The sequence below is a fragment of the Bubalus bubalis genome, chromosome 10 (genome assembly GCF_019923935.1).
Source record: "Bubalus bubalis isolate 160015118507 breed Murrah chromosome 10, NDDB_SH_1, whole genome shotgun sequence".
In the NCBI taxonomy this organism is placed as follows: Eukaryota; Metazoa; Chordata; class Mammalia; order Artiodactyla; family Bovidae; genus Bubalus; species Bubalus bubalis.
Window position 1 is genome coordinate 26,971,355 of NC_059166.1, and position 26,287 is coordinate 26,997,641.

Below are 26,287 nucleotides of genomic sequence, written 5' to 3' on the forward strand. Positions count from 1 at the left end.
ATGGAGCTGTTTCTTATTATTGTTTTTGATAGTACAGCATGTTGAATCCAACTCCCATCTTACTTTTCCTAATTATTTGTAAGCTCTCCTCACCTCTGTTTTTCTTTCATGGAGCCTTTCTAAATTTCATTAAGGAGGCAATGTGTGGAGTATCAGATGTGGTTTTAGAATAGTTCTCTAATGCTGGAGCCCTTGTTCTGGAGCAGATGCTGACCACTCAGATTACAAGAATGAGAAGAGTAATTTGTACTTGTCACCTGGAGAAGCTCTTGTCCAGCAATACCAAGTACTGTCCTTTGCACCTGATTCAGAGCAAAGACATGGCATCTCTGTGTCTTGGTGGATCCAAATTTCTGTCCCAAATTTCCCCTAGTTTTCCAAACTGTGGCTCTGTCTCCTTGGTAAGGAAGTGCTCTTACCAGTCACCAGATTAAGAGAGAACCACTTGACTATCACCTGGGTCATTGACCAGAAACTCACTCTGTGGTGGTGATGGCTAAGAAATTTCTGGCACAGCAGTCCATACTGAAGAAGAGCTTTATGAGAGATGAAGCCAGAAGAGAATGCACTGTTTACCCAGCACACTTGCAAGTTAGGTGAGTGGAGCTGATCACATAATTCCCAAACCAGTGGGTTTTAAAGGGCAGTCACACCTCAAGACTGAAAGAGATCAGCCTCAAGGAAGGTTCTGTCACTTTCAGCCATCAGTTTAAATGAGTGTGTCTTGTAATCAACACAGAGGTAAAGAGAATACATTTCCCACCACACCGCACGTGGGGAGCCCACACCTGTAAGATGCACCGCAAACCCATTCATATTGTATGAAGTCCTAACAGACAAATAAAACTGTCACATAAAAACATCATTCCCAGGAAAGCTTTATTATCGAACTAAGGGGGAAGAAGGTAGAAAGATGGAAACTAACATTTTCCTGAGTATGTTCTATCTAAATGCCAGGCACTTTCTTTGTTGTCCCACCTCTTTTAATCCCTTTAAAAATAAATAAATAAATTGTAAGAGGAAGTTTTCCTTCATTTTACAGGAAAAAAAAATGAATTTAAAGAAACGTAAACCAAATAGTTCAAAGCCAAACAACTAATAAAATATCATGTCAGGTTCCAAACCCAAGACTCCCTTTATATGAAATCCCTCCAAGGAACCATAATCCCTAATTTTAACCTGTTGCCTTGAATTAAACATATTAGATGCACATTCTAAAAAAGAAAAAGAGGGTGGTGAAGACATGAAGGTAGAAATTCCCCAGTTTTTCACGTTACTGGTAAGAGTAGCTTTCCAGATTATTGAGGACATGGTATAAAACAAACGTCATTTACAGTTGGCGTTAGAACACATCACATAACCGTATTTTTGGGAAAGCAGCAAAAGTAAGTGTACCTTCTTTAATATTTTTAATATGTTCTGGTTGTACTAGTACTGAAATTAGACCATGGGCACTGAGCATGTAGCAATTCATGAATAGGCACCTAAAGAGCTTTCAATCTGGAAATGAAAGCTTTGCAATAAATTCCTATGGAAGGAATAAAAATGGCCTGGGAAGGAATGAGGGAGTTGATGAGTGGGGAGAGGGGAGCAGAGCAAAAGAATTCACAAATAAAATGTTCACTTTTATAGCCTGTCAAGTTATATCCTTTGAATGAACATGTACACAGGCAAATTCCCTGGGCACTACAGCAAACGGAATGTGTGTGTGTGTGTGTCTGTGTGTGTGTGTGTGTGTGTGTGTCTGTGCATGTATCCCTCTTGTGCTGTGAAGAAGTCTTACCTGGATGACATCCAGTGATGTGACCCATTTCCAGAAGATGCAGCTGATGTTAAATCTCAGAAGACAGGCAACAAGAGACTGGATCAGGGTTTGCTAATATTCGCTGGTATCACTAGAGCCTAGGGAAGAAGAAAAAAAGATTTTGCACATCACCAATTTTAGGCTGTGGGGAAAAAAAAAAAAAAAAGAAAAAGTCACCACCTCTCACCAGCTCTCTAAGGAAATCTTGTGACCTCTGGGATAGCCCTGGTATCAGGAAGCACGGTGGTGACCGTCAAATGAGCATGTATTTATCTACCTAAAGTAATCACCATATACCCAATGAATAACCAAGTTTGTTCTAAATATGTGCTTGAAGTCCATTGTTTGACATTTCTAACACTTTTTCCTACAGAGAAAATGACAAAAATATTTCCAACAAAAGTCTGGGAAAACGTCAAGATGCCAAGCTCTGTAAAGTCTTTTAACCTCAGTTTCCTTATCTTTATATGGGAATGAAAATATCCTCTCGTCTCTCTCACAGAAATCTTGAAAGGAAATTTTAGAAACTGTGTCACTGAACAGGTACAAGGCATTAACATAAACTCATAGCACTGTTCTGCTATATTATGAAATTAGTCTCAAATAATACTCCAGTCATATGTGTGTTAAGTTGCTCAGTCATGTCCAACTCTGCAACCCCATGGACTGTAGCCCACCAGACTCCCTCTGTCCATGGGGATTCTCCAGGCAAGAATACTGGAGTGGGTTGCCATGCCCTCCTCCAGGGGAACTTCCCAACCCAGGGATCAAACCCAGGTCTTCCGCACTGCAAGCAGATTCTTTACCATCTGAGCCAATTAGTCTCAATACTCTAGTCGTGCTGGTAGTGAAAAATACTGAAGAATAAAAAATTGCAGTGAGGAAAAATATTGAAGGATATTCTCAATACTCAAAGGGGAGGAAAAGCACAGGAGGCAGATTAAATAAATGACATCTTTTCTTTTAGTTTCCTTTTGTTCCTTGGCTCCATCACCTTCTAACATGCTATTTAACTTATGTCTCTTTCCTGTGTGTTGTCCGTCTCCCCTGCTAGACAGTATGCTCCCTGAGAGCAGAGATCTTAGGCAGTTGGTTTATTGATGTACCCCCAAGCAGGTAGCTCAGTGCCTGGCATGTAATAATGAATATTCTTTAATAAGTGAATATATCATGTGGTAATGTTGCAAGGCACCTAGTGTACCATTCAAGAAAGACTGATGGAACAAATTTCTCTTGGGCATTTCCTTAACAAACATTCCTAGGAAAACCGAGCAGCTACAAACTCTTCTGTCAAGGTTTTGTGAACACGAGGAACTTGGGATCACTCTGGGCTTAGGAAAATCTTCAGGAGCTGGAATGTTGCCCTCTGAATAGGGCCACAGCATGTTTCTTTGTGAATCTTTGTAGGGAGAACACTTCAGTCACCCCTGGTTCACCCCATCTGCTCCTCCTCCCCCTCGGGTAGGGCAAGCTAACAGTACACTGATAACACCCCCTCTTTGCCCCTTGATTAGAAGAACGTCCAACACCCCCACAGGTCTTCCTCTTTCTCCCTCGGAGCCTGTTGATTCATTCCTCTCTGCAGGCTCCCACCCATTTTCTTAGAACTGCTACCTTTTATCAACAGGCGCTGTGCTGGGTGGGTGGGTGGAGAAGGGGAAGCGAGTAGGGAGCTGGTTGTTGGGTGCAGCCCTTCGGACATCTCAACAAGGGAGTGAGCCACTGCCCACCTCTCTCTTGGGGGTGGGAAGAGTTCAGGGTCTGCCACTCTGGGGGATCCAGTCTCACTCGAAGCCTGCTTTCCAGCTCTGCTGAAGAGGTCATGTTCCAAAGCCTTGCTCCTAACCAGCGTTCCTGATATAACTCATTTGATTTCAGGGCTCTAAGGGAACTTGGAAATAAAATTCAACTCCCTCATTTCAGAAACCAACAGAAGCCCAGAGAGGAGAATGTGACTTGCCAAACGTCACACAGCCAGCAAGGGGGAGGCAGGGAGGCCTTTCACAGCTCAGCCCACCTTTCCCTGCAGTGCCAGGAATGTCTGGGGAAAGTCAGACACCCTTACTTCCCAAGAGTGAACACCAGCAGCGTCATCAGAGCAGCAGCAAAAGGTTGCCTGCATTTGTAGGCATGAATCAAATTTTCATAATTTTTGAAATGCCGATATCCAGATAAATCCAGTAGCAGTTACTTGATTTATTATTTTTTTAAGTACTCTTTTTTTTAAAAAAAAAAAAAGGCTTTCCCAGCAGCTGGTTTTAAATAACCTGTTCTCTCTAATATATGTGAAAAGTGGTTTTCATTCCCACACTCTGCTGCTATAATCTCAGTCCACAATGTAGTCTTGTAAAATGTGATTGAAGTCAAAACTTCTTGATGCAATCATTATAAGAAATGAGTATCTAAATTCTCAGTATAGGTTAATAAAGTTGGGCCAGAGGGAGTGGGCAGGGTAAGGGTAGAAATGAAATAAAACAAGTAAACAACTCCAAATATTTTTCAAAAATAGGTTTATAAATTGGTGTCACTGAGGGGATTGGAGTTGCTTCTAAAATCTGAATTGGCAAACTCAAAAAGCCAGGAAAACTTAAGAATGTTCAGATGATAACATTCTAGAGCTGAAAGGCCACAAAGATGTGTTACCTAACCCAACAATTTCAAAGCATGGTTGAGCAATTAATAGCCCAGAATTGGGAGGGCTGTCTCACCCAAAGTCAGTGAGGTCTACAGCTTCCTAGTTGGGTTCTCATTTTATCCATTTTCATACTGAATGGAAAAATAGAGGAGTAATAGGGTAAGTAATAGGCAAGACCAGAGAGGAGCATGGAATTTTCAGGAAATATCATGAGTTCCACCCAACCAATAGGGAAGCTCTCAAAATCTTTTTGTCATCTCTAGTTGGTTTGGGCAAAAGAGTTCAGTAAATGGATCTTTTAGGATCACTGGGCAAAAAGTATAAGCAGAACCTTGGTAAGAAGGCAGGCCTCATTGGAGGTAAATTTACTTTCAGGGAATAAGACTAGTTTATGTCTAGATAGGGAGAGACTGCCCATGGGAGGGACAAGGAGGGAGGTTTACCAAAGCTCCTACCAGAGTCCGGAAATGTATTCCCAGGAACAGTGCCTCTAATCAGGAGACTTTGGGCCATGTCTGAAGGCATTTTGTTGTGGTCACAGCTGGGGGTGGGGGGGTGGGGGGCGGGGGGGCAGGGGTACTACTAGCATTGAATGCACAGAGGCCAGGGGTCCCCTGAAACGTCCTGCAATACACAGGACAGCCCTCCACCCTGAAAATCAAAGTATCCTGCCTCAAATGTCAATAGCACCAAGGCTGAGAAACTTGTTCTTCCGCTGACTGTCAATCAGTCTTCTGCTCAGATTCAGTATTACTTCACCAAATGCTCCCTTCTAAACCCAAGAAATCAAATAACACTTCTAAAGACTCACCTCCCCCTCTCTCTTCAGATCTTTAGATTTTTAAAGCCCCTTCCCATCCCCCGCTACTCCAAAAATCCAGATGAAGAGGAGGCAGGAGAACAGGAAGCAACAATTTCAATAAAAATACTTAGGGCTGAAAATATCTGCGTAGGAGAGACTATTTCCATGTACTTATATTTTTCTTGCTCTTTGTTGTCGTTCCACCATCCTCGGTAAATTTGTTTTCATTTTAAGTGTTACAAGCAGTTATTATGTATTCCAGGCAGGGCTCCCAAGCTGTGACAATTTAAATAAGGGAGACTTTTTTTTTTGTAGGAAGAAAAAAAATGATAAAAGTATAAATGGTTTGTTGAAACACTGAATAAAAGCTTACCTCAGAGAACAAAATGCTTTTTTATGTTGTCTTAATATTAATCCAAAATGAAAATGTCCTTCACTTCAAAAGGGTAAGATTTGGCAGGTATAAGATATAAGAGGGCAAGGATATGTCCCCTCCACATTTAGAACTGCATGACTCCTGAGAGGACTTTGAAATAAATAGTACATAAGAAACTACAAGTAATTTTTTTAAATGGCTTAAATCTTTCACATATTCAACTCAAAAGAAGAGAAAGGTTCACAATGGCTGGATAGAACGGATTTTAGATGAAGGATCTGAAAACTTGGGTTCTGGTCCAGGTTCGTGACCTACAACCTTGGGCAAATAATGTACCTCCTATGTGTTAATTCCCTGATGCTGGGAAAGATTGAAGACAGAAGGAGAAGAGGGCCGCAGAGGATGAGATGGTTGGATAGCATCCCCAGCTCACTGGCCATGAACTTGGGCAAGCTCCAGGAGACAGTGCGGGAGAGGCAGGCTTTGCGTCACAAAGGGTCAGACAGGACTTAGCGACAAGACAACAAAAGTGTTAATTTGCTCTACAATTTTATAATAATAATACTTGCCTTACAGACTTCGGATGAGGCTGGAAAGACATGTAAATGCAAATACCAACGTGTACCTTCCCCACTATTCCCCCCACCTCACATCCTGAACATTCTCATCAAGATGAGGAACAACGGCCACTGCTGGCAAACGTCATCAGAGTCAGACTTCACTCTATAACAAAGGAGAGCTTTCAATGGATTGCTTTTTACACACTTTCCAATTTCCTTTTTTTAATTCCAAAAAAAAATTTGTGTAAGGTGAGGAATTATTGGAGTAGGGTCAGCATAGCCCAAATAAATATCTTTACAGAATAAAGTCCTGACAAGGGGTCATGCCCCTAAAACCAAAATATTGGAATGTTAACTACCAAAGAGAAGACTTGCCTTCTTGAAATTTCTGACAGGTTCCTGAATGAGTGAGTTAGTAAGTCATGATTCTTACAGTTCTGAAGGGGTCAAGCAGAGGGACGTATTTACTTTGTAAAGTAGCTCTAAATCTTATTGTGTTACAGCATTAACATGAGGTGGGAATGTCTTTGGTTTGCAAAGGTTCGGTGCGGATGATACAAAGAAAAAGTTATCATTAAGGACAAGAAAAAAAAATCAGCGCTAGAGGACAGGATAAAGGGACATATCCAAAAGGGGGAAAGAGGTTATTAGAACACCTAGAAGTTGTTGCTTTACTTATGTGCCTTTGGTATGTTTAATGCAAAATTTTATGGAGGCAACAAAATGGTGGGTAAAGGAAAATTAGTGATGTCATTTATTTAGGCTCTCAAATAGCTTTTGATGAAGTCCTACACAAGAGACTATTAAGGAAACTTGCCAACCACTGGGCAAGAGGTAAAGAACTGTCAATCACGGGTTACAAGTGGGTTAAGAGATAGAAGAATAAATGACCAGCTCTCGGCATGGAAAAGAGTTAATAGTGGGCTGTCGGCAATCAGAACAAGAGTAGTGTCCTCCAGGATATTCGTTAACACCCTTGAAGAGGGACTAAATAACGAGGTGCTGAAATTTGCTGACTAAACAAAACTATTTTGGTTCCTAAGTCTATACAGATGGATGTGAGAAACACAGAATCCAAACTGGGTAATTGGGCAAAACAGTGGCAGATGAAACTCAGAGCAAAGTAATACATGTTGGAAGTAGCAATTTAAATTACTCATCCACTCGGCTGAGTTCTGAATTAGTTCTAAACTTACAGGGAAAAGATTTAGACTCATGGAAGACATCTTAATGAAGATGTATGCATGATGCTAAGTAGAGTTTTAAAAAGAGAGAGAGAAAGCAAATACACTGTTAAGTTGCTGTAAGAATAAAAGAGAATATATTCCAGTACCATTACAGAAATCAATGGTGCACTCCACTCTTGTTCTACATCCAGTTAAAATCACCTTATTTCCAAAGGAAGGTGGTAAAAATAGAAAGAAACATCCAGTAACACCCAGGAAACTCATTAGAAGCAGTGGGGAAAAACAGGCACAACAGAAGATGGGAAATTTTTAAAGTTAGCAACTAGATAATAAGTTGAATGAAAGATGAACATAAGTAGCATATAGGTTTTACATAAACATAAATGCCTGTATTAATATTTTTGCAACTTAGATTGTAGGTAGACTAGAAACTATCTGTAAATATCATTAAAGGTAAACAGAATTTTCTTCTGATTCAAGATGCTACGAGCTGATTGGGACTTCAGTTCTGCCTCATGAGACCCAGCCCATTAGTTGCCATTTTTCATTTATTCTAAGATAGGAAATAAGAAAATGAATGTATTACAAACTTTTAGAAATATTACTTTAAATACCATTTACAAATCATCTATCTTCTTTAAAGTTCAGAAAGATGCAAAAAGATTTCATATTGATATTATGTATCAACTCTAATAAAATAAAGGCAAGTGCCAGTTAAGCCAACAGTTAAATCATTCAGTTTAACCTGACCTTGTAAAGTTCCTGGATACACAAATCATTACACACTCTCTCCTTTTTTGTTCTTCCCCAGGAGGCAATTTATCCCTGGACCTGCGCACCAGGAGCAGTAAGACTGCCCACCCTTCTGCCCTCTCCCTCTCCCCTAAAAGTCTGAGACTGCCAACTGTGGTTACTAGCAGATAATCAGTCCTAAGGCTTCTAGAGATCAAGCATCTCCTGACAGAAGGGTCAGAAAGAAATTCTCTCCTACAAGGTCCAAGTACTTTATAATTGACCCAGTGCTTGTTGAGAAGATGACATCCGCATACTCAAGCTAAGGGTTACATAACTGGGCAGGTGTATGGAAAGCAGAGGATGATGGGGGTGGCGGGGGGGCGGGGGGTTATCGGTTAATTCCCTTCCTGAAGCATTTAGACTTCACCAGAAAATTGGAGACTGAGCTATTGGCGTCTTGGTGTTTCTTAGCCTGTAGTTATTGTACTGAGGCAATTGATGTGGTATGGAACTTCAGAAGTACTTTTCCTTGTTTGTTTTTCTTCCTGAAATCTAATCCCTGAGCACTGTGGTAAACAAAAATAAACTAAGAATCACTAGCAATAAAACATGAGCAAGAACAAACCAATATTAATGTGAAAATAGCATTAATAGAAGCTGGAAATTGAATTTCACCACAGAAGAGTCACAGCAGAGCATGTTTTTTTAATCTTGCAAGTGGAGTGTAAGTATTCTGTAAGGGATCAGCTTACCCTTAAGAAATGATATATATATATATTTTTTGCTACAGGCATTTGAATGCTTTAGTAAAACATTTCAAAGTTACATAGACATTTTTCCCTTCAAATATGTAGATTCTTTATAAAAAGGGCATAAGGTAATATTTTCACAGCAATTCTGAAAGTATGAAAGAACATTTTGCTGGGTGTTGGCATATCACAAGAGCATTCTATCAAGTGGAAAGTTACTGGCATGTCTGAATGTTTACATAAGTATCTTCATCTCTACACCCTGCACCAAAAGATTTTACAAGTCTCTTTTTGAAACATACACACACACACACACACGAGCTGTTAAAGAGTTCACCATTTTTTATCATCATTTATCTTCACCATCATTTATCTTCATTCTATCATTCTTCCTCCTTACTAGTAGATTTCTTCACTGTCATCCCCACTCCTCACTTCATTCTCCCTTAGCCAGAAACCAAAGTAACATTTGTGAACTGCAATAACACTATGGTCATCCAAAAATATTGAACTTAAAACATACACACAAACGGAGAGAGATTTATTCAGTCCCTCTGTATTTGTTAACTAAAAGGACAATTAAAATGCTTGTATGGTAAACAACTCATTCCAATGGATGGCATTATTTATCTTAGACAGTAACTCTCCAGAATATAGCCAAAAAGAATAAAAAGTTTCTTAACAGCCAAAACAAATGTCAAAAATCCATGTACTTCCCTTTTTGATGAGCCCCTCAGGTCGTCTCTCAAAGCCAATTTGCTTTTTCTTTTTAAGTTAATTAATGTATTACCTTGATGAAGGTGAAAGAGGAGAGTGAAAAAGTTGGCTTAAAGCTCAACATTCAGAAAACTAAGATCATGGCATCTGGTCCCACCACTTCATGGGAAATAGATGGGGAAACAGTGGAAACAGTGTCAGACTTTATTTTGGGGGGTTCCAAAATCACTGCAGATGGTGACTGCAGCCATGAAATTAAAAGACACCTACTCCTTGGAAGAAAAGTTATGACCAACCTAGATAGCATATTGAAAAGCAGAGACATTACTCTGCCAACAAAGGTCCATCTAGTCAAGGCTATGGTTTTTCCAGTGGTCATGTATGGATGTGAGAGTTGGACTGGGAAGAAAGCTGAGCGCCGAAGACTTGATGCTTTTGAACTGTGGTGTTGGAGAAGACTCTTGAGAGTTCCTTGAACTGCAAGGAGATCCAACCAGTCCATTCTAAAGGACTGGGATTTCTTTGTAAGGAATGATGCTAAAGCTGAAACTCCAGTCCTTTGGCCACCTCATGCGAAGAGTTGACTCATTGGAAAAGACTGATGCTGGGAGGGATTGGGGGCAGGAGGAGAAGGGGATGACAGAGGATGAGATGGCTGGATGGCATCACTGACTCGATGGACGTGAGTCTGAGTGAACTCCAGGAGTTGGTGGTGGACAGGGAGGCCTGGCGTGCTGCGATTCATGGGATCGCAAAGAGTCAGACACGACTGAGCGACTGAACTGAACTGAATGTATTCAAATACTTTCTTAGGTTTAAATCAGCCTTCCAGTCTATGAATTAAACCTTACTTCTGCTACTGCTAAGTCACTTCAGTCGTGTCCGACTCTGTGTGACCCCATAGACGGCAGCCCACCAGGCTCCCCCGTCCCTGGGATTCTCCAGGCAAGAATACTGGAGTGGGTTGCCATTTCCTTCTCCAATGCATGAAAGTGAACAGTGAAAGTGAAGTCGCTCAATCGTATCCGACTCTTATCGACCCTATGGACTGCAGGCTACCAGGCTCCTCCGTCCATGGGATTTTCCAGGCAAGAGTACTAGAGTGGGGTGCCATTGCCTTCTCTGGAATTAAACCTTACTTTGTGATAATGTATTTAAAAAAATTTTTAACAGCTTTATTGAGATATGATTCACATGGCATGCAATTCATCTATTTAAAGTATACCATTCAATGTTTTTCATAGATATGCATGACCATCACCACAATCCATTTTAGAATATTTCCTCATCTCAAAAAGAAACCCCATAACATTTAGCATCATTCCCTTATTCTTCCCTGTCCCTACCCCTATCTTAGCCCTCAGTGAATAGGGCTAATAGATTTTCTGCCTCTATAGCTTTCTTTTTCTGGGCTTTTATATCAATGGAATCATATAAAATATGATCTTTGTGACCAGTTTCTATCACTAAGCATAATGTCTTCAAGGTTTATTCATATTGTAGCATGTATCAGTATTTCATTCCTTTTTATGGCCCAATAATATTCTGTTGAATGGATACACCACATTTTACTTATCTATTGATAGTTGTCAGTTGACAAATATACATGTTATTTCTACCCTTTGGCTATTATGAATCAATGATACTCTAAACATTTTTGTACCAGCTTCTGTATACAAAAGGCATCTATAACTAGGAGTGGAGCTGCTGGGTCATATGACAGGGATCTACGGGTCTCTCTTTAATTGTGTGAAAAACTGCCAGACTGTTTTCCAAAGCAGCTGTACCATTTTACATTCCTACCAAGTGTAAGAGGGTTCCAATTTTTCTACATCCTCATCAACAGTTGTTATCATTGGATGGTTTGATTGTAGCCATTCCAATGCATATGAAGTAGTATCTCATTTACTACTCATGGTTTTGATTTACATTTCCCTGATGACTAATGTTGTCAAGTGTTTTTCCATGTGCTTTTTGGCCATTTGTATATATCTTCCTCAGAAAAATATAAGTTCATATCCTTTGCCCATTTTTTAATTGGGAGCCAGTTTACTTTTACATTATACAGCTGATTTTTTCAATTGAGAAATTATGAGAAATAGCAAATAATAAATGGGAAGGAGCTATTAGAGACAGATATGCTAGCTAACGTAATATAATAAAAGAAAAAATATTCTAAAAAGCAAACATAAAACTTCAAAAAGCATCCAATCATATAGGATGGAGATGAGTTTCAATGAGCTCCAACAGAATCTCTGTGTTATAATATGAAAACTGACTGAAGTTTACTGTGATTATCTTAAATTATCTTTATAGGTTCATTTTTAATTCTATACAGACTGTTTACAAAAGACTGGGAGGTTTATAATATATTTTGGAGCTGTGGCAAAGGAGGATTATGAACACTTGCCATCAGCTATGTTCTCTGAAATGTTTAACAACCAGCTCTCCAGGGAGAAGGAAAGGTCTGATTTGTACTTCCACCAGAATCACGTTCAAGCTACCAACTAACACAAGAACTGGCTCAGGAGCCAGGAGAAATCAGCTTGGACACACCACAGCTTGCGCGTGTGACTGGTGTAAACTAGGCACTGTGTTAGTCTCTATACATCCGTTATAACCTCATTTACTGTTTTCAACAACCTTTAAGAGGAAATAAAATGTTCATCTTCGAAGTAAACTGAGGCTCGGAAAGGCTTTATAAACTTGCCCAGGGAGACACAGCTGGGAAATGCCATTCTGGTCTTTCCAACAACTATTCTTCCTATTTAGGCTAAACTGATCCCTCATTTTAAAAAGTTAATCAAAAACAAATTTTAAATTGGGTTAAAAGGCACTTCTGAAGGAGAGTCACCCATTATTTTGAAATTTTACTCATCAGGAACACCACAGGCCCTCACATCCAGCCATGGGCAAGTGAAGTGTAATGCACAGGTATTTAGATTCAGAAAAGGCTTCTAAAAAAAAAATAATAATAAATAAATAAAAATAAAAAAAAAAAAGAAAAGAAAAGGCTTCTCCAGCGAAAAATCAGTGGAGGCCTGTTCAGTGATAAGTTCAAACTCAAGCAGGAATTTGCAAATAAATCGTCTCAACACCCCAAGCAGTGTAGAAAGTGGCTCTGAGTAATCTAGAGATAGTCCCTTCCAGCTTGCAAGTAGCAGTAGCTCCCGCCAAGACCAACCCCAGCCTGGGCCGGGCATGGGACTCTCACCACACCAGTTCCACATGCCCCCGGTTCATGTGTTCACAGATGCAAAGTCAGCACATGGACACACCTCAACAAACAGCCTCACAGCAAAGCTCAGGAAATTCCATTCCAGCACTTATCATATAATATGTGTCATACTGTCATATAACAATATGCCCCCCCACTTGCACTGAGCATCAAAAACCAAGGGAGCACCTAACCACACTCTTTGGGAGGAGAGTAGGTATATCTTGAGAGTGAACATTACCAGGATTCTATTTAAACACCAAATTCTTCACCCAGAAGCTAATGATCACTATACTTAAAAATTTCTAATTAGACAAACTGCAAGGAAGGAATCGCTTATGCAACCAGTGGCAAGTTTCAACTTCTGTTTCCAGCCAGAATCAAAGAGGTGGGTTGATCTTACCACAGAATAACACATTCCCTTTGCCCTCCCTGGCACCCGCTGTGGAATATATTACTCCATTATGGAAGCTGCTATTGTGTGCCTGTTAGGTAAGGAGGATTTATAATTCAGCAACCATGCTTTGGTAATTATTTCTATACCAGCCAAGGCTCAAACCTCACCATATACTAAAGTCCACAAGGCTTCAATACCACAAAAAACAAACAAACAAAGAGAGCTATCAGTAAAGGCTTTGGAAGTCTACTTTTAACTTACAGGAAGAATACAGAGCTATAATCTCTCAATATCTTCAAGAAACTGAGACTGTTAATGTACAATACTCTTCATTGTATTTTCAGTTCAGTTCAGTCACTCAGTCGAGTCCAACTCTTTGCGACCCCATGGACCACAGCACGCCAGGCTTCCCTGTCCATCACCAACTCCCGGAGCTTGCTCAAACTCATGTCCATTGTATTTTGATCTTCCCTACATTAAACCTGAATGCACTGAATAAAAAAAATAAATAAATAAATAAATGCACTTTTTTTCTAACCTTTCACGCAACAAAGAAGATAATCAACAGTAGCCTCATTCAGAGATCTTTGCTAAAAAGCATAATGCTTTGACATGTAATATTGCCATCATTACAGATTAAGTAGTAGACACATAGGGGAATAAGGAGAGGAAAGACAAGAAGAAAGCAGCAATGGGCAAAGTTGGGATACTCCCAGCCTCCCCTTTCCACAGCCCACACTATTGGCAACCACATCCACCTTCTGTGGATGGCCCATTCATAACTAGAAGTGCCTTCCTAGACATGATCTCCTTCTAACCCAACCTTCCTCATGCCGTGCTCTCTTCATCCTCCCTCCACTCCCCTCATGCTCCACTTAGCAAGTCAGCCATCTGGAATTGCATGTCCTTGGGGCCAGACTTTTGGTTGTTAGTAAATACAATAAACTAGTTTTATAAGCTAATGGAAAAAGAGTAAAATAGATGACACCACTCATCCTCCTGCTTCCTAGGCTACTGCTGCTGCTGCTAAGTCGCTTCAGTCGTGTCCGACTCTGTGCGACCCCATAGACGGCGGCCCACCAGGCTCCCCTGTCCCTGGGATTCTCCAAGCAAGAACACTGGAGTGGGTTGCCATTTCCTTCTCCAATAAAGAAAGAAAGTCGCTCAGTCGTGTCCGACTCTTTGCGACCCCAAGGACTGTAGCCTACCAGGCTCTTCCATCCATGGGATTTTCCAGGCCAAGAATACTGGAGTGGGTTGCCATTTCCTTCTCCAGGGGATCTTCCTGACCGAGGGATTGAACCCGGGTCTCCCACATTGTAGGCAGACGCTTTACCATCTGAGACACCAGGGAAGTCCACCAATGCATGAAAGTCCTTCTCCAATGTATGAAAGTAAAAAGTGAAAGTGAAGCCGCTCAGTCGTGTCCGATTCTTAGCGACCCCATGGATTGCAGACTACCAGGCTCCTGTCCATGGGATTTCCAGGCAAGAGTACTAGAGTGGGGTGCCATTGCCTTTTCCTCCTGCTTCCTATAGGTACATTTAAACAGCTCCCTAGGGTCTCCTAGAGGTAATGGCTACTTTTTACTGACTCATCCCAAGAGCGATCCCAGGAATGAGGATTTCAGTCCAGGCCATAAGAAGAAATGACACCGTGTCGGGCTGCATCCTTGGGACTGGGGTGGAGGTGGCTGGAATAAGCAATGGGTGCAGTGAGAACTGGCCTTATCAGTGTGCACCTTCCTTAACAGTATGCAGATAGCCAAGCAGAAATCCAGCCAGCCTTCCCTGGGGACTTTTCCATTCTCACATCTGTGCAGATTAACCACAATCAACATTTGAGTCACAATACCCGACAAAGTAGACAGCTTGTTGAAAACAACCTTTTAGAATTCAAGCACCAGAAACACCAGTCTCAAGCAACAGTCCTTATCATAAGCAAGATGTTGTGAGTTGTGCAACCAATTTCATATGGCTGGAAGGTTCTTTTGTTTGGCAGCCAGGTAAAACAAGAGTTGATTCCTTTAAACAATCTCCCTTCCCCTACATACCCTTCATACACAGAATTCCTTTTGAAGCCACCGAAAATCCCTTTCACAGAACAGAGGGATGAGAGCAGTCCATTTGTTTTTGTATGAACCTATGCTCTCCCTCCAACTGTCCAAGCTAGTTCCCTTTCCTTCTGCAGACCTCTTGTCAAAAGTCTCACATTGCAGGAAGCTGTTTCCCACAATGGGTCTCCTCTAAATCAAAATGGCTGCGGCCCAACGGTTGTGCCAAAATAAAATTCAGTGCACTGCCAGCAACGTCTCAGCAAAACGAGTGACCTTTCCTTCTTCCATGTTTTTAATTGTCATGTCTGTCCCAGGGAAGTGACAAACATCTGAGGTAGAAATTGCTTTTATCCTTGTTTTTTTTTCTTTTTAAGAGCTTCAGATGATGACTCTATTCAATAAATTGAAAATCATTATTATATACAAATGCATATGCTAATGATGACCTGCAAGCTCAGATGGAGGAATGAATAAACAATTACTGGCAAACACTGTGGTATGGCATTTCAATGAAGTCATCACAGGATCACTAGCAATTATCCTCACAAACTTACGCTGAGGTGTCTATGGGCTGAGAGAAATGCATACTTCTGTCCTAAAAAGAAAAATAGGAAAAACTCAAAAAATCAGATTAAAAACCTTAACACTCAGATCCAGAAATAATATTGCAATCTTATAAACACAGAGAGAGAGAGAGAGTAACATGCCAAATAAAATGAATGCAGTTTTGTTTAAAAAAGAAATCCTATCACATTTGTCAAATGCTATTCCTTAGAAGCATGACAAGTCTGATAAAACTAAGGCAAAGAGGGGCTTCCTCTGTGGCTCAGCAGTAAAAAATCCGCCTGCAATGCAGAAGACGCAGGTTTGATCCCTGAGTCAGGAAGATCCCCTGGAGAATGGAATGGCTATGCTGCAGTCCATGGGGTCCCAAAAGAGTCAGATACGACTTAGCAACTGAACACCACCAACAAAAAAGGCAAAGACATGAAATAGTTTTGACTGTTGTACAGCTTTAAGCTTTGTCTTGCTTGACATTGGGCAATAAAAGTACTACATCCTGAAATCACCTTCTCATCAGGCAGATTCATAAATGACCAGAAGGCCTTTCTCAGTAAGTAATTATTAATGGTCCAGTGTCAGCCTAGAGAAGCATACCTCATGGGATTCCAAAGAGGTTGGTCTTAACCTGGTGCTATTTTTAGTAGTGACTTAGAGGATGGTAGAGAATATGGTTATTAAGTTCAGGATGACATCAAACCGGGTGTGGTACATTCCACTTTGGAAAACTAGATAGAAGTGCAAATGATCTTGATGAGTTGGAGAAGTGGGTGGATGTAAACAGATTGAGGCTCTGTAGTGTAATTCACATGGGAAGAAAAACAAACCACACAATTGCAGGATTCATTTTGTGATGTCATAAAGAAAACAATCCAGAGGTCAAGAGTCAACACAAACTATTGGTGTTTGTGCTTTAACCTTAAAAAAGCATGATTGACTTAGTAAAAGAAAACCAGGAGCCCTTTCCTTGATCCTCAGTACAGATACAGGCTATCCTAGAATACTCTGTAATGTCTATAGCACCACATTTTAAAGTAGGATATGGAGAATATGGGGGCTTTTAAGAGGAAATCCAATTTTCTTATTGATTACAACCTAGAGAAACAGCCCTTAGAGAAACAACTATAATGATAAAGGTATAGACTTAGAAAAGATTGAGGAAAGTACTAAACCACTTTCAAGCCTAGAAAGAGGGGAAAAGACAGAAAATCAGTTTCAAAGCTATTAGAAAATCTTCCTAGCAAAGAAAGCTGTAGGAAACCAGAGAGCATTGCAATGGACTCAGAGGTCCTCTCTGAAAACTTCAAAGAATTGGCCTTTCTCTGAATTTGGAAACAGCTTTAAGTACAGACAAAAGACTACACAGGAGAAAATAAAATCAAAAACTTTGTATTTCCTGTTTATCTGGGTTTTCCCCCCTTTTATTTAGTGGTGGGAGGGAAGAAAGAAGAAGGGCTGTCCACTGTGTTTCAGGACCTTCACCTCTCCATTTGAGACGGGGCGACAACTCAAGCCCTGTTTCCCAGCTATGCTTCTCCGGGTCCAAACATGGCCTTGTTTAGATTCTTTGCTATCCTGTTTCAGGGATGGTTCCTTGCAGGTAATACTGAGTTTTGAAGAAACTACAAAGCCCAGGCTCTTTGCCATCTCAGAGTGGGATGCAGCCTGAATCCCTAAAATCAGGTTTTGCTCATTTCCCACCATTCAGTTTTTGCTCAAACCTGGCGCTGTCTAGAATTTGAAATACTTCTTTCACCAACTTCCAAGGAACTTCCTACCTTTTAAGGCCAGGTGCTGTCCCGCCTCTCAAGGAGCTGGTCTAACCTCTCCTTGCACAGTGTTTTCTCCTTCCCAGGAACTCTGAGCATTCATGGCATTTGCTTGATACACAGTCACACACAGCCCTGTGACATTTCAGTACTGTTGACTCACCACTTAACATTTACTGTGTGTCTACACAACATTCCCAACTAGACTGTAAGCTCTTTGAAGGTGAGGATTATCTGTTAAATTCTTTCTTATCTTCCAGCACCCAGTTCAGCCAGTACTGTGATCACAGTAAGGATGGAGTTAATATTTGCTTAATGAATGAAGGAATGATTAAGAAGAATGTTTAAAGTAAATTTGATTCTTTACCCATAAAAGTTGTTTCCTACCTTGGAAAACTATTTCTAAGGAGAGACTATTTCACAAGAAAATAAAAACTGATAAAGGGGGAAAAAAAACTTAACATTTCATACACTCTTAGTAGGAAAAGCCAGTGTTAATATTATAACCCCCCAAAAAAACACAATACCTTTATATATAGAAAATATTATATTACAGTCTTTAAATGGTGTAGAGTATAAAAAGTATGCAACCATTGATATTTTTCATCTGAATAGAACATTTCTTATCAGTACAAGCAATTATAAAAACCAAAAAGAAGTCAATCTTGTAATCTTGTGTGTGTGTTTCATTTAATATGACTTACTCTAATAAAATTTGATCACTTTTCTTTTATTATTTTAAGATTAAAATTTTATGTTCATTCTACTCCAGCTCACTGAGACTGGTCTTTCAGCTATGATAGACAGTAAGGTGTCAGAGGTGGTGGCCAAATTTAATATGTATATTTCCACACCTTAGATTTCTAGTTAGAACACTGGTTCATTTTATAGAGATAAATATCCTATGATAGCCAGTAATCTAAGTTGCATTTGAACTCATGACCTGGAACTTAAAAGCACCATATCTGTAGCACCTTTTCAAAAACCTCAGCATAGGCACTGTCTGAGAATGAGGAGATACAGCAATTGTGAGCACTGTTCAATTGTTTACAATCTCAGTACGTAGGTGGGGAGATGTTCAGATACCAAGGAAGCGTGATGATGTACGCTGGTTGAGGAGGTTGCCTGACATCCAAGTAAAACTTGTTCTTCACTTGAGATACAATTCCAAGTCATTTCCTGGGAACCTGTTACACATAGCAACATAGGATATCCGCTAAATTTCTAAAATAATTCACAAAGTCCAGAGTGCTTGTAAAAGCAAGTGGAGTAGGTTGGGGGTAAAGAAATGAATTTTGACCAAAACTGCAGGTTTGAGAATTAGTCAAAAATAATAATATCCTGCCAAAATCTACACTACCCTTTTTCCATCTGAGGCTATCTAATGGAAATCTGTTTCTATACTAACTCTTAAGGGATTTCCTTTGAAGACTGGCTACCACCCTCCGTAATTCAGTCGTGTGTGCTTGTTCAGTTGCCCTGGAGGACGCTGTTTTCGACTCTCTTTAGGACAGTGAGCGGGACAGTCAGTTGGTACAAAGGAAGCCTGCATCAGGCTAACCACAGCCACACAGCAAAAGGGAGGATGTAAGGTCTAGAATAGAACAGGACCTGGGTGACAGTAATTCTCAAAGCCCTGTTGGTGCATCACCTACTCAGAAAAAAAAGTCTTCACTCTTGAGTCCTCACTTGAGATTTCCACTAAGGGGCAAGGCTTAAGTCCAGGCACAGGTGTGGGGAAGGTTTTAAATACTTTCTGCCAGAGGCCAGAAGAAGGGGATGCAAGCTGAGCAGGGTAATGGCTGAGAAATTGGCTTCACAGACTAGCCAACCCCCACTCTGCCCTCAGCACTCTTATCAACTTGCTAGTGACAACGTGAGTCAGTTAGCATTTCTCCACTTCAGTTTCTTCATCTAAAAACAATCCTTACCGCGGGTCCATACGAGAGTTAAACGGAAGAAGGTTTATACTCTACTTCGGACAACACCTAAGATATACTAGTCTTTCGACTAATTGGGCGTTGTGGGATTATCACTATTATTGGGGATAAAGGAGCTCATAAAATATCCAGGGCAGCCCCAATCACTTGCACTGGAACCACTTAAACTGAGGCAAGACCTGTCATGGAAAATGTCACTCACCATGTAACTGGATAAACAGAATGCAGGCTTCCAAGCAGCAGAGGGCCTATCTTTTACCTGTTTTCCCAGAGCCTCTGGTGATGCCCTAGGCACAGTGAGCACTTTTCAAGTATTTCCCAAGAAACTGAACAAGAGAACAGGTCGGTGCAAGAGGCCAGAGCAGAAGCAACATCTTCAACAATCTAAGCGACGATATTAAAACAATTACAAACTAAAAGTTTGGAAATTTAAAGCCAATATTCATTCTTTCTGGATGCATTATCCTGACTCAGTTTATACTCTCCTCACCTTTTTTGTGAACTCCAAACACCTCAACCAGATTAATTCATGACACAAATTGCCAAATATGCTTTTGTTCCTTTTTCACTCAATTATTTGTGGGCCGGTGTAGAGTATGACAAACACAGGGCTAGGTGCTCAAAGAGTGTGACTGATTTCAGTAATTCTTCTTATCCCCATAGGTTGAGAGAAACCACAGGCCTTGAGGATGAAATGGGACAAGTCATCAACCACTCTCTAAATACCCATTTTCTGAGCCTGGTAACACATCAGACCTGTTTTTACTGTTTCTCTATACCAAGGGTGTCACACTTCCTGTGCATGGATTGAAGTGAGAGAAGAGGAGGAAGTAGATGATTTGGGTGTCTTTTCCTAGGAAAAAAAGAAGAGTGTATGGATGTGATTCATAAGTGCTTTGTATGAGATACTGGTCGCTTCAGTTTTCATCTTACTTCAAGCAGTCTTTATGAAATTCAGTTACTCAAGCACTCAGGATTTAGGTAGACTGGCTGATATTTAGCCAACAAGAGATACAGAATAATTATGAGGTAAGGATAAATTTCATTTTGTTTTCTAATTCAGTCACATATGAACACAGAATTTCTCCCCAAAATCTCAAGATATTTCATGTGGAATTGACACTCTTTTTTAAAAAAATCAATCTTGGACATACCCTCAAAACTTTTTAAAGCCAGAATGCTAGTCAGAGGATTATAGGTCCAGAAGCTATTTTTTAAATGCTGAAGAAGTACCAAAAATCAGTTACCTTTCGAATAAAATCATAATTCAGTATCAGATGTGTATACATCTGAACAAACAATAATGTAACATTTATTAAAATGTAAAAACAATTTCAATCCCAGAAACATTTGCTAAATAAATAGTAAAGGGGAATGTTACAAAAGATTGAATAGATTTGCCACCTAAAATCTATGGTAATTCCAAAGTTGTGCTTAATTCTGTTGACATTTATTAAAATAGTACAGATTGACTGGAAAACAGAGATAAGATGCAATCCTTGCCTCATGAAGTTCCAACCTACTCTAGCTGCACAAAGCAATAAAGAAGCATTTGGTGTAATACAAAGTAGTGCGTGCTTACTGCTGGTAAGTGTCCCAGAATCAGCTTCTAGTCCAAACTGGGGGGAATCGAGGGAATCTTCTCTGAAGAATAATCCTGAAAGGTGAAGAATTTTCCAGGTGGATGTGGCAGAAGGATAGTGATGGCAGAAACCATCTCAGAACACCAGGTAGTTTGGCGGGGTTATGTAAAGCGTCTACACTGGGGGGTGACAGGGAAGGAGACTGGGTAAAGATAAAACCTGAAAAGTAGGTAAAGGCAGGGACACTGAAAAGCTTGGAATGATTGATATAACAACATGTCTTGTAATGCCCAGGTAAATCTGGTTCATACCTATGGTCCCAACACAGTTATTAACAGCCCTGCACCCTCAAAAGTGTTCCCAGTTGGTTGGTAAAAGATTTATGGTCTTCTTATTGATTGGAAGTCATTGGCCCAAAGATCCAAATACAAAGAAAACCTGACTCCTGCCCTGAAAGGGTTCATGAAAATGGAAGAGGCAGACAGGAAAAGGGCTAATTACAGTACAAATCAAAAGGTGATATATGCTATAACATAAGAATGAGCATTCATACCCAGAAGTGATGACATGTGAACAGAGTTTTGGAGGATGAGTGGGAATAGAACACTCTAGATATGAAAGGTCACGTCATGTTGGAGAGAGGCCAGCATCTAAAGTGGTCGGACAGAAAAGAACCTCAGTGTCACACTTCATTCTGTATGAAAGACTCTAGGTCCACCCACATCTCTACAAATGGTCCAATTTCATTCTTTCTCTATGGCAGAGTAATATTCCACCATAGATATGTACCACATTTCTATAGATATGTACCACATTTTCTTTATCCATTCATCTGTTCTTGAACATTTAGGTTGTATTAATAGATATACGTGGAACCTAGAAAAATGGTAGAGACAAAGCTACTTCCAGGGAAAGAATAGAAACGTAGACGTAGGGAACAGACATGTGGACACAGGGATATAAGGAGAGGGTGGGAAGAATTGAGAGATTAGGATTGATGTATATACACTGCCATGTGTAAAACAGCTAGTGGGAACATGCTGTAAAGCACATCAGCTCAGTGCTCTGCGATGACCTTCATGGTTGGGATGGTCGGGGGGAGGGAAGGCCCAAGAGGGAGGGGATCACTTCTTTGTACAGCAGAAACGAACACAACATTGTAAAGCACTTACACTCTAATAAAAACTTTAAAAAGAAAAAGAAATTCAGTGTCTCTGCTGGCAAAAGCTGAAAAGTTAGCCTTGAAGATGAATTATCAAGGGCCTAGAATATCACATCAAGGAATTTGGAGCTGAAAATGTCAGCATTGAGGAGTCCTGATGGATTTCTAATCAGAGGATCCATAGGATCCAATCTGGCTTTTGAATAGAAAACTCCAGCTTCTCTGTGGAGGATGAACTAGAGCAAGGAGATGCACGATGGCTGCACTTCAAATGGAATAGAATCGGTGCTGCAGGTACCAGAGCCTGACTGCTACCTTATATGAAGCTTGATTACTATGACTTTGGGAGTCCAGAAATAAAAAAGTAGCCTTATCTATAAATGATGTTCAAGAAAAGGAAGAATATTTACAACCCTAGGAAGCTGTGTCAGCCAAACAGTACAAGGGACTGAAGAGATATTACAGAAGGTTTGACGAGTTTATAACTCCAAAGGTTATGACAATGTTTATACACTATAAATTCTATAATAAATCGTAAGACCAAATGATCCCATGGAAAGGTTTGTGACAGAGCCAGAAGTACTAATGAAGGACCTTTTGCCTTCACTGACAGGAATGAATAATTTATAATAATCGTGTATTCCAGACCAAGTCAGTGAAAAACCTAACAAATTAAAGATTTGGATTTTATTTCAATAAAGTAGCCTGCTGGCAATGTTCATAACCAAAATAGGCTGGCTAGAAAAAGGCTTTCATAGCAAAGAGAGAAAAACTAATTTCTCGGCTATGCTCTCTTATCCTTTTTTTTTTCTTTATTCATTCCTTCTTCTCTCCTCTTCTTTCTCTGTCCCCCTTCTTGCAAAGCAGTAATGATAAAAATTTTGAAAATAACCATAACTTCAATTGAATATTAATTCCAATGATCAGTGGATCACACAAAGAAACTATATCATTCTAACATTCAATTGTCAACAGAGAGGTTAAAAAAATGTTTAAAAAAGCCTTATTTATACAATCAGAGAGATAATTTGCTCAGCTTTCTGAAAGGGAGATTCTACGCAGATAAGAAGATTGCAGGCTATATGTGTCCATTAATTAAGGCAGATTTCCCACTATTTGTGAAGGATTACAAAAGATCACAGAGAATCACCATTAAGAGTCACTTTTATTAGTTTTCCCCCATATGACTTTAATTTTTGAGAAACTTCTTTCACTAAACAAGCAGTATTTTAGTCACAGAAAACTTATTTTCTTATTGTTTTATTCATCACACATAAGACTTTCCTGCCAATCAAAGTTTCTGATCGTTAGCAAAAAAAAAATCTCTGTTATCATACCAAGTTGATATGATTTTAGCCAAAAGCAAAGAAACCTGACATTTTATTTAGCCCACAGGGACTTATATCAGGTTAGCAAAATGATTTCTGTTAGCATTTTTGAAATATTGAAAATACCTCAAGAAGTTCATTAAAATCTTCAAGGACCCTGAGGGATGTAGAAACCTTTTGACAGGGAACTTGTGGGCCAGAGAATAGACTTTCAAATGGTGATTGAGAATATGCAAACCTGATAAGCATCATATTCCCCAATTCCTATAGATCCATTCTGTTTGACAGGAACTCAGTGCACACCAGCTAGTCATGCATCAGGCACCGAAGTAGACATTGACAATACAAAGACTAAATTTCTTGTCCCCCAAAAGTTCACGGTCTAGTCAGGGAAACAGAGATGCAAATGAACCCAATACAATTTAATGAGGGTTCCACCGCATACACTACCTTGGTGCCATACTTGTAGAGGCATCGTTTCCCAACTCTGCCCTGGGGAGCCTGGGAAGGCTTCCAGAGGAGTCTCAACTGAGCCCATGGGAACAGAAACAGCCAGCAATTCAGCAGGAAAAACAACATGGTGCACTGGCTCCACAGAGTACGGAGTACAGTACAGGACATCGGTTAAACCCAGACTGGGACAACAGACCCCGGGGCCCGCCCTCCAGCACTCAGAAGCTGATGACTTCCCCCAGTTACTTAACCTAAGTCTCTAGTTTCTCTGTAAAGTAGGAACATCTAATTTTTGGAGTCATTAAGAGGGTCAAAGGGCACACAAAGCATTTAGCTCCAAGCTTGGTACGTAATAATTACTGTTTACAGGTGCTAGTTCTCTATTGCTTTTAAAAAGTATACTGGATTCTTCCCTGGTGGCCCAATGGCTAAGACTCCACGCTTCCAATGCAGGGGGCCCAGGTTTGATCCCTAGTCAGGGAACTTGATCCCACATTCCCCAACTAAGTGTTGACATGCCGCAACTAAAAGAAAGAAAGAAAGTATACTGATTGTAGGAGAGTACATTTGGGCGGGATGGCAGGGGCTAGGTACTGAAGAATTTCTCTGCTAAACTAAAAAGGTAGCATTGCCTTCTGTGGGTCCTTGAAGGATTTTAAGTGGAGAGTAAGGAGTCACATAGAGAACCTGCCTGCAACGCAGGAGACGCAGGTTCCATCCCTGGGCCCAGAAGATCCCCTGGAGAAGGGAATGGTTACCCATTCCAGTATGCCTGCCTGGAGAATTCCATGGACAGAGAAGCCTAAAGAGCTGTAGTCCACAGGGTCGCAGAGTTGGACACGACTGAGGCACTAACACTTTTACTTCTTTCATTTCAAGGAGTAACGTGATATGATTTTTGATAGAAAAATCACTATAGCTGTAGTCTGTAGAATGTGTTGAAGAAATGGGAGACTTGGAGGCATAGGATTAACTAGGAGACTTATCACAATGGCAACAAATAAGCTTAGTGTCACTAAATGATAACAGTTGTAACTGTGATTGCCACGATGAATCTGCTAAAGGAAGGAAAATACTAGTTTCATTCACTCACACCAGATCTACAATATTCTGTGAAAACTTCCTCTTCCTGAAGTGTTTGCTTTTCTCCTTAGAGCAATAAAACATCTTTTGAATTAGCATAGCAACCCATGTGGGAACTTCTTGTCAGCTCAACACAGGGAAAGGTATAGAAAGTCTTTTCTAAAAGAGTGCCACACCTGTAAAAAGCCTTTCTGCCTTAAGTGTGAGGACTTAACTAATGGGATAAATAAACCCTCTTTGAAATGCAGAAGCAGCACAGAAGGAGCCTCTAGGAAGTCGCATTTGATATGCACAAGCATCTTGAAAAACAGTTTCCCCATCCTGGTCCCCATGTGACAGTTTTGCAAACCAGAGAAGAACACCAACAGCACAGGGTCTTCACAGCTTGATCTCGACCCCCACCCCCACCCCCACCTCCACCCCTACAGCCCACTGCAGCTGGGTGAGAATACTTGTCACAAACCACCTTTTGCCAGAAACCTCCAACTTCAGGCTAACACCAGACCACCAGGGGAGATGGGGAGCTTGAGAGCTATGAGTCAGAAAAAAGACAGCACCAAATTTAGGGGGATCTTGAAGCAATGGTAGGAAAGGAGTTCTGCCCACCAGGAATACTACTCTATCATCAGTGTTCCCCGTATTCTAAACAGGTGAACCACTAACAAAAATTGTTCTGGATAGATTAAGTAGAAAGGGAAACCCCAACAGTTTTAAACAAAAGTTCTTAGGCAAGGGGGTAGGGAAATGAGAGAGTATCTAGGAGGGGAGAAAAGGAACTTGGAGCTGAAAATAAAGTGTCATATTTGAAGGTACTATGTTTTACCCAAATGGCTTCTTCACAGCCTGTTAACCAATAGCTGAGGCTCTTTCCTATACCCAAGACCAGCCAGATGTGATAACTTGTGCTAGACGCATCTCAGTGGCATTTATAAAGGCAGCTAGCTACTTGCAGCCCAGGGAGTTAGAAGCAACCCACATTAATCCCAGTCACGTGCAAGGTCAAGGTACACAGCTCTGCAAGCAATAGTGCTGGAAAGGGTCCTGTACCTTCACCCCAACTCCATCTGGAGTCCTTGGAAAAGCCTTCCGAAAAACTCTGTAAGAAAAATTTCTAAAATGTCAACTTTTGGAAAACTGGCAATTTTTGTGCCACTTTTTTTTTTAAACATCTTT

At 40.5% G+C, this 26,287-nt stretch overlaps 1 long non-coding RNA gene across 1 annotated transcript in view; it reads right to left on the minus strand.

The window, feature by feature from the left end:
* The window catches only part of LOC123327666, a 235,987-nt gene that overhangs the window by 59,121 nt on the left and 150,579 nt on the right, over positions 1 to 26,287 (minus strand). Inside the window, exon 2 of the long non-coding RNA XR_006542302.1 lies at positions 1,784 to 1,902. This is a non-coding gene — a long non-coding RNA (uncharacterized LOC123327666). The remainder of the gene's footprint in view (positions 1 to 1,783; positions 1,903 to 26,287) is intronic.